Here is a 9522-nt window from a genome sequence, read left to right on the forward strand (position 1 = left end):
AGCAAACATTATGCAAACACTAGATTCATTGAACACCTTGTTTTGTTTTCTATAAACAAAACAACAGATTGTTGGTTTGGGTGCAGCCTTTTAAAAGAGACCTAAAAAAACCCCTTAACCTTCAAACTAGATAGTCACAACCGTAGTGGTAGAAATACCTTGACTAAAGAACTGAAATGAGGCTAAAGCTAAGGCTAAATCCTGAGTTTGAACCATGTTTTCTTCTTTTTAGAAGAGATGATACAAAATAAAAATCCCTACATTTTAAAGTTAATTTATAAGCAGATTCTAAAATTCATATGAAAAAGTATAGTAATCTTGGGGTAAGACTTCTCACTCAGATGTCAAAATATATTACAGAGCTATGAAAAGAAAATGTCTTGATTTAGCTGTGGTAACTAGTAAATAAATAGATTAGTAAAAGGCAGTCTCAAAATGGACTGTTTTCAGTTATAAGAGTTCTATAATAGCTCCAATGAACATATGAGAACAGTACTCAAAAATGATTAAATATCTTTTATTTTTTATGTTTGTATTTATTGAGAAACAAATAATAGTTTCAAAACTGATTAGTAAGACAGTTTCAATAATTAATACATTGCATATTGTTGTCTTCATAGTAGTTATTCATAGTATAAGATGTAGACATGATATCCTGTCCAAACACTATTAGTACAAGTCTTTCTTCTCATTGAATTAAGAGAAAGTAGCCATATATCTATCCTATTTTATATATACAGATACAATATGATCATTTATGTCCCCTTTTTTTGTTTAGTTTTGTCAGAGATGGATATTCCATTGCCATTTAAATATTGTAGGTGCGTGAATTCAACAAAATAATACAATATAGTCCAGTAATACATAATAGTAGTGGGTTATCCATAGGACTGACAATGTCAGAAGTTGATGACTTGAGTCTTTTACAGTTTAGCATTTTCAAAGTGCACTTTTAGATTTCAGAAAACCTTTTTTCTCCTCTGTTACCAATATCTATGGCAATTCCAGAGTTCTGAATATATGTCCATTTATGTTTGTCCTTACGTTGAGGTAACCCAGTGCATAAGATCTTGAGAACCTCGCCTTGGGGCACATTTTTATAAGGAAGTAATTATATAGAGAGGTAGAGTCCCAAGCTAAATCTAAATCTGTGTCACTTAGTGGTGACCATCATTTGTCATTGAAATCTTCATAGGCTTCAAGAAGTCAGGGGCTGGGGATTTAGCTCAGTAGCACAGCACCTGCCTGGCAAGTGCGAGGTCCCAAGTTCAATTCCCAACATGGAAAAAAAGAAAAAAAAAATGTCTGTAGCTATATTTTCACTTTTTTTCCAGAAAACTTAAGGATATAATTATTCTTTGGTCATCTAAACAGGGCAAACAGAAACCATTATTTTTGCTCCATAGTTCCACAAATATAAGAAAGAAAGTAGTAACTTAATGTTCAGGGTAGATACCTGCATCAGAGCTAATAGATAGCACAGAGCCCAGGCCTCACTCAGCCCTGGGTGTCTGTGTCTGCAGGGTTGTGTCCTGGAGTTGCCTCAGAACTGTGCACTCTCCACATAGAGGTGGAGCTCTCCCTGAGGTTCAAGTGGCTTGTCCCAGTCCAGCTTTCTACCACATGCCCAAGTATCTGGGAACCTCACTTGGATAAATTGAGGAAGATGGACTGCATAGTATAATCTGTGTTCCTTAATGACAAGTAAGAGATTTTCTATTACTCAGTGGTGACCAGCATCTATAATCAAAGTTGAATTCAAGTTCTGTGTTTATAATAGTCTTGCCCTGTAGTGAACTATATTTGCCATCTTAGTCCATAGTATAGTCTAGAAACAACCCAAACAGAATTACACTCATAAACTGATTTATGGAAGTTTGTTGAGTGGGTAGTTGAATTACAAGTTGACAGCTACCTGGGCAATTTATTTTTATTCCATTTTAGATATTTTTTCTTCCTATATTTGTTTTCCAAATAACCCAGAATTGTGTTCTAGAGATCATAAATCAGCAAAATGATAAGGCCCTATTCAGTGCTTAGGTCATTTTTTTTTTTAATTCTTAAAGTTTGTTTTTGTATTCTAATACCTTAATTTGGTGAGCTTTCTGGAATTTCTCGGGATCCTGGAAGTCAAATGGTCTGTGTTCTTGACAGATATGAGTCTTTTGAGTCTCATGGTGTGCCTGCTTTTAGTTGGGAATGTTTGATCACTTGTGATGGTCAAAAGTGAGTTTAACTGATTCCATATAACTGAAAGTAACTCACAGCTATTTAAATCTTAAAGCTGTAAGCTTGATGACCATGTTCTAATTTTAGTCTTACTAAACACCCTCCCTCCCCCAGCTGCTTTTGGCCTTTAAATTCTTAAATTGGTCTGGTATATTAGAGTTAGCCTTCACTTTAAAAGGAATAGCAAACAAAATAACAGTCATTTTAATATGAACAGTAAGGAATATTAAGGAATATGTATAATTGAGAAATAGACATGTAAGTCTCTTGTGGAAATATTCAGTGATGTAGAAACTAAATTTCATTGTTTTGTATCAAGGGAAAATTAAAATTATGATTCTGTACTGTGTTTGAAAATGTCTTACATCCTCTTATCCACTCTGTTTTCAAGTTTCTATTAGAAATTTACTTTTAAAAAAATGAAAAGCAAGTGTTCAAGGTTGCCCAAGCCCTCTAATGTGTGATTCATCCCTCCAGGCTGCTTCCCAGCAGACCAGACTGCTTCATTCCTCCTCCCTTCTTTTTACCAGGGTGTCACACCACCTCTTGCCACTTGTGGTTTTCCTGCCTTCTCTATTCATTGGTTGGTCTCTGATCACACCGAATCTTCACGTTTTAGCATAAAACCTGCAACCTGGGCTGTGCTAATGTTTTGAATCAAGCACTGGCTTTCTTTCAAGCAGAGGGAGTAAAGGGGGACTGGGCTTCTTTCAGCCTGTCCCATTTCTTTCTTTCTCCTGTGGATCTGCCATGTTTTAAACAAGACTTGAGGTGATTGAATTAGATTTATGCTACCCTTTTCTGATTTAATATGGGCCATTTAAGTCTTCTGTAGCAACTTTAAGTGAGTTCAGTGTGAACTCTTACAAATAAAGGTGCGTGCTGTCCCTAAATTGTTTCTCTAAAAGAAAGTCTAAGATGACTGAAGCCCTTTAGGGTTTCCCTCCATTAGCCTCTTTTGTCTGTAGTTTTGTTTTGTGACATCCAGTTTTTTTGCTGTTCCTCATAATTTCTAGAGCTAAGAATATGGTTCAGAGGGGTAAATCCAAGTGTAATGGTAACTAGAAAACCATTCTGTGTGCTGAAAGTCAGTACAAGTTCATTCCCTTTTACCATCTCCACCTGGCACCCTCGCACACCTAAATACTTTGTTCTGATTCTAAAAATTGTTTTATTATTGTGGAAAAATTTGAAAATTTAAAAAAAGATCGAGGACAAGAGTAAAAAATCCATAATTTCACAATATTTCCACTCAATTTCCAGTTCAGCTCATACTGTAACAAAAATAGAATTTTGTATCTGCATATTTACTTAATATTTCTAATGTTGTATCCTTCCATGGTATTTTGTGCTATTATCTATGAGTCATTTCACTTAATTAAAATTTTTTTTTCTTTTAAAGGGAATAAAGTAAAACAATGTCAAAACAAGATAACAGGAACAGTGGATAATACATTCCATATTATTAAATTAGTTACTCAGTGGAAGAGCAAGACATTTAATTCTTCAAGCAATGTTAGCAAAAATCTTTCTTTTCAATGAACTAAGAGAAATTAGTAGTATAGCAATCTTGTGTGTGAATGTGTGTGTGTATCTGTCTATTGTTTGTTTCTGTTTTTGTTTTCTTTTTCCTTCTTTTCTCCTGTCCCCATCCCATTTTCTCTTTCCTTTTGAACAGGTCCTTCCCATCACACAATATTATTGTACATTTTGAATCTTATTCTCTCAGATTCTCAAGTTAGGGAGACAGTACAATGTTTACTCATGTGAGTCTAGTTTATTTCCCTTATGTGTATGCTCTTGAGTGTATCCATGTGCCTATAAAAGCCTCCAGTTTATGACTGAGTAGTAAGAAGACCGCATCTTTTTTATCCATTCCTCAGTTGATGGGCATTTAGGTTGTTTCCAAGATTTACAGATTGTGCTTATATTTATATATGGGTGCACATATATCACTGTGGTATGATGTTTTTTGAGTATTGATATTTTTCTGTATGTATGTAACATATGTAACTTTTTAGTATTTTTCCAAAATTACTATTTTTGAATCTATCTGTCTGTGTTGGTCTGTCTGTCTGTGTGATACTTTGCTGTTCATTGTGATGATTGGAAGAAAGTCTTTAATTTTTTGATGTTTAATTTTTTTTCTCTCCGCCTGTCTTTATGTTCACTGTTTTTAATTATTTGGAATTTATTTTGGGGTGAAGTGAACATTTGATCTGAACCCCACCCCAAGTAGATTCTCTGTTATTTCAGCACAATTAATTGAATAATTCATCCCTTCTTTCCATAATCTGTGGTTAAGTTTTCTCATAAAAGAGCACTATTTTTAAGAATCAGTGGGGCCAGGGAGATGGCTCTGTAGAATAAGTGCTTGCCTGGCAAGCGCAAGGGCCTGAGTTCAATCCCTGGTTCCAGGGGGGGAAAAAGAAAAAAAAAAAAAGAATCTGGGCTATTCTTTCATAGGTTTTTAAATGTTGTAGTCCATTTCCTCCTTGCTACTTTTGTGAACAGTATTATTTTTTGCATTTCTAAATATCTGTCTTTAAAAATATTTTAAACCATAAATTCTACTGTACTTAAAAATAATTTTTCTTTGTTTCTACTGAATGTATTCTTTATGACATGAATGAAAAATATAGAAGAAAACTCATGTTGGGGTATTGGCATTCTTACTGACAAGCCAAAGGGAAGGGTCGTTTTTTGCTGTGCATTAGCGTCCTTGGTCATCTCACTCATCTGAACCCCAGCTGAGGGCCATAGGTTAACTCTGGTAGTCTAAATTTTGGTGTAGTTTACCTTCCTCCATGCTTTCTTACTTTCCAAAAGTTTCCCTAGGTTATTAAATTTATGCCTGTAAATCTAGATGTATAGACTTATAAATAAAATGTGTGGTATATATACTAATATACATTTATTGTCGCTTAATTTGTGCTTCTGGGTTGTTTTGTTTTATTTATGAATAATTCCTCCTTACAGATACCAGTAAAATCCTCTTTCTGAACCTTCCTTGCAAACCACCACACCACTCCATACCCAGTCATATTCTTGGAAATTGTGATTTTTTTCTTCTTTTTGCCTCATCAAGGCATATTTCTCTGTGTACTCAGGTATATGCCAATAAACAAAGTGATTTAAAATTCTTTTAGGGATGTCTCTGCTTTCTAAAAGTTCATACTTCTTTTCTCATTGTAGTACCAGATTACAAATATTTGAAGTTATTTGACGTTTTACCTGAAGTAGTTTTTTTTTTTTTTTTTTTTTTTTTTTTTTTTTTTTTTTTGCATTGAACTGTGATTTTGTAGATTCAGCTGAGAATATTTTGCAGACAGATCCTGTGCATTACCAGGTAAACATAAAACAATTGAAAAATTTGCCTTTATAAATATTATAAGAATAGGCAGATTAGTGTATGAGAAGGGGGTAAACTGAATTTTTAGTTTCTAAAATGCCTAGTCATAAGCCTATGGAGTGAAGGCATGCAGTAAAGATATAAATAAGTGGGATGGTGTTTTGGAGTTGCAGTTTTCTGAAAATTCAACTTTTAAATTGCAAATTTTCTTGTTCTGTTTTCTACCTATCTTTATTTCTTCTACTTCTGGATCATTATGTACCTCATCATCCAGATCTGAAACCCAGAGATAATTCTGTCTTTCCAGCCTAGTATCTGAACCATTCATTATACCTCTTCTGCTGTTGTTTGAATGTAGATCCTCATTATTCCATACTGAAACAGGCTTGTATTCCAATGTGTTTAAAAGAAACCAGCAGGTAATGACATGAGTGAAGGATGCTGGACATGACAAAGGGGCAGCTCGTGAACTACCTGGGCTTTGGTATTGCAAAGGATTCCACTGCTCCAGCCCTCTTGTTTCCAGGCAGAAAGGGGGATTCATTGTTAATAGAACTGATCTTTGAAGAGTATCTGGAAAGTCTGGGCTTGTGTGTGAACTCTTCCAATTTGTAAATCACACTACAAGCCAAACAAAGTATGACTGCAAGCAACCAGTTAATAAGCCTCAGGGCTATGGTATTTATATATTTTTATTACTAATATTGTAGTACTGAGGTTGACTATTCTTTTTTTTTTTTTTGAGACAAAGTCTCACTGTGTAGTGTAGGCTGACCTTGAACTCCTGAGTAGCCCAGGATGGCTCACAGTGATCCTGCCTCTGTCTCCTGAGTGCTGGGATTGTAGGTGTGTGCCACTACGCCCAGCTGACTATTCTTAAGGCCTCATGATTGTATTTCTCTAGTCTAGTCCGTACTTGTAGGTTTTTTGGTTTTTGCCCTCATAATCTATTGAAAGTACAAATCAGCAAGATACAAAGTAACATTAAAAAATTCAGGGGCCAGGGAGATGGCTCAGTGGAATAAGCACTTCCATGGCAAGCACAAGGGCCTGAGTTCAATCCCTGGTTCTGCCAAAAAAAAGCAATAGCTTTTCTATACTTATAATAAAGTAGCAGGAGGAAATCAGGAAAACACCATTCCTAATGGCTTCAGAACAAATAAATAAAATACCAGGAATGAACCTAACCAAGGAGGTGAAAGACTTGCATAATGAAAATTATACAACAGTAAACACAGAAATTGAAGAAGACACTAATAGATGGGAAAACCTCCCATGTTCATGGATTGGCCAAATTCATATTATTAAAATGGCTATAGACCAAAAGCAAGCTGTAGGTTCAGTATAATATATATCAAAATTTCCAAAGATATTCACAGAAAAACAACCCTAAAATCCCTATGGAAACATGAATGATTCAGAATAGCCAAAGCAATCCTAAGCAAAAGGAACAAGCCTGGAAAAATCACAATACCTGATTTCAAATTATACTACAAAGTTACAATAACAAAACAGCATAGCACACGCACAAATATAACATACTTATACCAATGGAATAATATATACCAATGGAATAGAAGACACAGAAACATCTTCAGGCAGCTGCCACAACTTGATTCTTGACAAAGGAGGCAGGAACATGTACTGGAGAAAAGACCATTGATAACAAATGGTGTTTGGAAACTGAGTGTCCATATGTAAAAGATTGAAACCAGGTCCCTCTCATCTTGTATAGAACTCAAAATGGATAAGAAAACAAACAAACCAGATGTAAGAGCAGAAAATTTGAAACTGCTAGGGAGAACATTTGAAGTCATAGGTACAAACACTTCCTAAGTAGGACTTGTATAGTCTACAAAATTATAACAAGGATCAACAAATGGGACCACATCAAATTTAAGAAGTTTCTGTGCAGCAAGGGAAATAACAGTGATGAGATAGCTAACAAAATGGGAGAAAAAACTTTCCTACCTATTATTTTTACAGAATTAATATATAACATGCATAAAGAGATAAAAATCTTAACACCAAAAAATCAAATAGCTCAGTCAATTAATGGGCAAATGAACAGATAATTTTCACAACAAGAAGTACACATGTCTTCTATATATATACAAAAAAATGTTCAACATCTTTAGCCATTAGAAAAGTCAACTACATTGACATTCCTTCTCATCCAGTCAGAGTGGCTATCAAGAATACAGAAATACAAAAAATAACTGCTGGTGAGAATGGTGGAGACACTTGTACACTCCTGGTGAGAACATAGTGTAGTAACTGGAAACCAGTGTGGCAGTTCCTCAGAAAACTAAGAAAAGTATGGTGCATGCACCCAAAGGAATTAAAAGGATACCTGCCTCTGCATGTTTATTGTAGCACAATTTGTAATAGCAAGGTATTGAATCAGCCCAGGTGCCAATCAAGAGATGAATGTGTAGGAGAAAAATTGGGTCTATCTGTACACAGTGGAAGACCAACTGTCTGCCTTGGTGAATGAAGGGATCTGGACAGAACACGTGAACAGGATCAAGGATACGAAGTATTTCTGTCCAGTAATTCTACACTTGCTTTTTTTTTTTTTTTTTAATTTAGGACAGGGTCTACAGGGTCTCACTGCATGGATCAGACTCATAGTGATCCTCCTGTTTATAGCCTCCGAAGTGCTGGGATTACAGGCGTGCGCCATCATTCCCATTCTCAGTTGCCATCTCAGCGTGCCCCTCTGGTCCCAGGGATTGAACTCACCCCTGAACCCCTGCATCTGCCTAAGCAGATGCTTTAATCACTGAGCTATTTGGCAGGCCCTTAGATTTGCAAATTGTATCCTGTTCTTTTTCTGGCTAACATTAATAAAAGACGAAAGAACAGCATGAAATCCATGAGGGATGAATTTGCAGCATAGGAAGTGCTACATACCAAATCAGACTTTGTAATAATCTGAGAACCTCTTAGTTTTGTATAATTTAAAATTTTAAAGACTATATCTGGTTAGAGAAACATAATTTTTTTTCTTGTTTTTTAAGTCATTCTCTGAAAATATACTGTTTTATTGAGATTAAAGATGGACCTTTGGCTTTTTCTGCAACCCTGTCTCTTAAGATTTTTACCAAGTGTAATTATATTTTAATATAAATCTATAGACTTATTAAGACAAACTGACAATATGGTATGAAGCTTACATTTAAAGAAACCTTTTTACAGAAAACTAGCATATTCCTAAAAAGATTTTAGAGTATAGCTCTAGATGTCATGAACTGATGGATCTCAAATCCCATGGTGGAACATTTTGGGTTTCAGTTAATTCTTGTTTTTTTCCCCCAAAATTTATGATATAAAGTGAACCATTGCCCCAAAACTAGTTAATCTTCTCTCAAGACCAGGGCTTTTGAAATCATTCAACTCTTGAACTGACTCAGTGAAACTTACAGTATGCAGGCTCCAGCCTCTCCACTGGGAAAAGGGCCTGCCCCCTTCCTGTGCTTCTGTCATCTGTGCCTCCCCTAACTCCTTCCCCAGCACTTTAGCCAGTGGCTTTCATAGACAAGCTGATACTCACAATGGGAAAAGAAGGGATCTTTTCTCTGATTTCCAGAATTAGCAGCTCAAAGACAACACTGATTTGCCCATGTGTTCTGATCTGCAGAAAATACACACATAATAGCTGAAAACTGCACATTTGCTATGCTGTAAAAAGAACATTCTTGGGAAAAAGGTTTTGGAGATGTTCTTTGAAGAGTGGCGGTAACTTTGTTCTTTCATGTACCCAGTTCTGCAAATTTATCCTTCATAGAAGACTCTTTGCTTTCTTCTTGGCAACATACAAAATGGGTTGCCTTGAAATGTTCCTTTTGGGGGCCTGCCCCTTAGCTCAGTTCTTTAAGTGGCTGCTTCAACAAAGCAGTGAGGCTCAGGTTGCTGTGGTTCGATCCCCACAACTCAAG

At 35.7% G+C, this 9522-nt stretch overlaps 1 protein-coding gene across 3 annotated transcripts in view; it reads left to right on the top strand.

Moving 5' to 3' along the window:
- Positions 1-9522, top strand: part of Stk38l (serine/threonine kinase 38 like) — a 67236-nt gene that overhangs the window by 29623 nt on the left and 28091 nt on the right. The window contains exon 1 of one of the 3 annotated variants that reach the window (XM_023717248.1): positions 5557-5578. The exons of the other annotated variants lie outside the window; for them this stretch is intronic. The gene's annotated coding sequence lies outside the window, so the exon portion shown is untranslated. Of the gene's footprint in view, positions 1-5556; positions 5579-9522 lie in introns of those variants that run through there. 3 annotated transcript variants of the gene reach the window in all.

The sequence above is a fragment of the Octodon degus genome, unplaced genomic scaffold, assembly GCF_000260255.1.
Source record: "Octodon degus isolate 3935 unplaced genomic scaffold, OctDeg1.0 scaffold00004, whole genome shotgun sequence".
In the NCBI taxonomy this organism is placed as follows: domain Eukaryota; kingdom Metazoa; phylum Chordata; class Mammalia; order Rodentia; family Octodontidae; genus Octodon; species Octodon degus.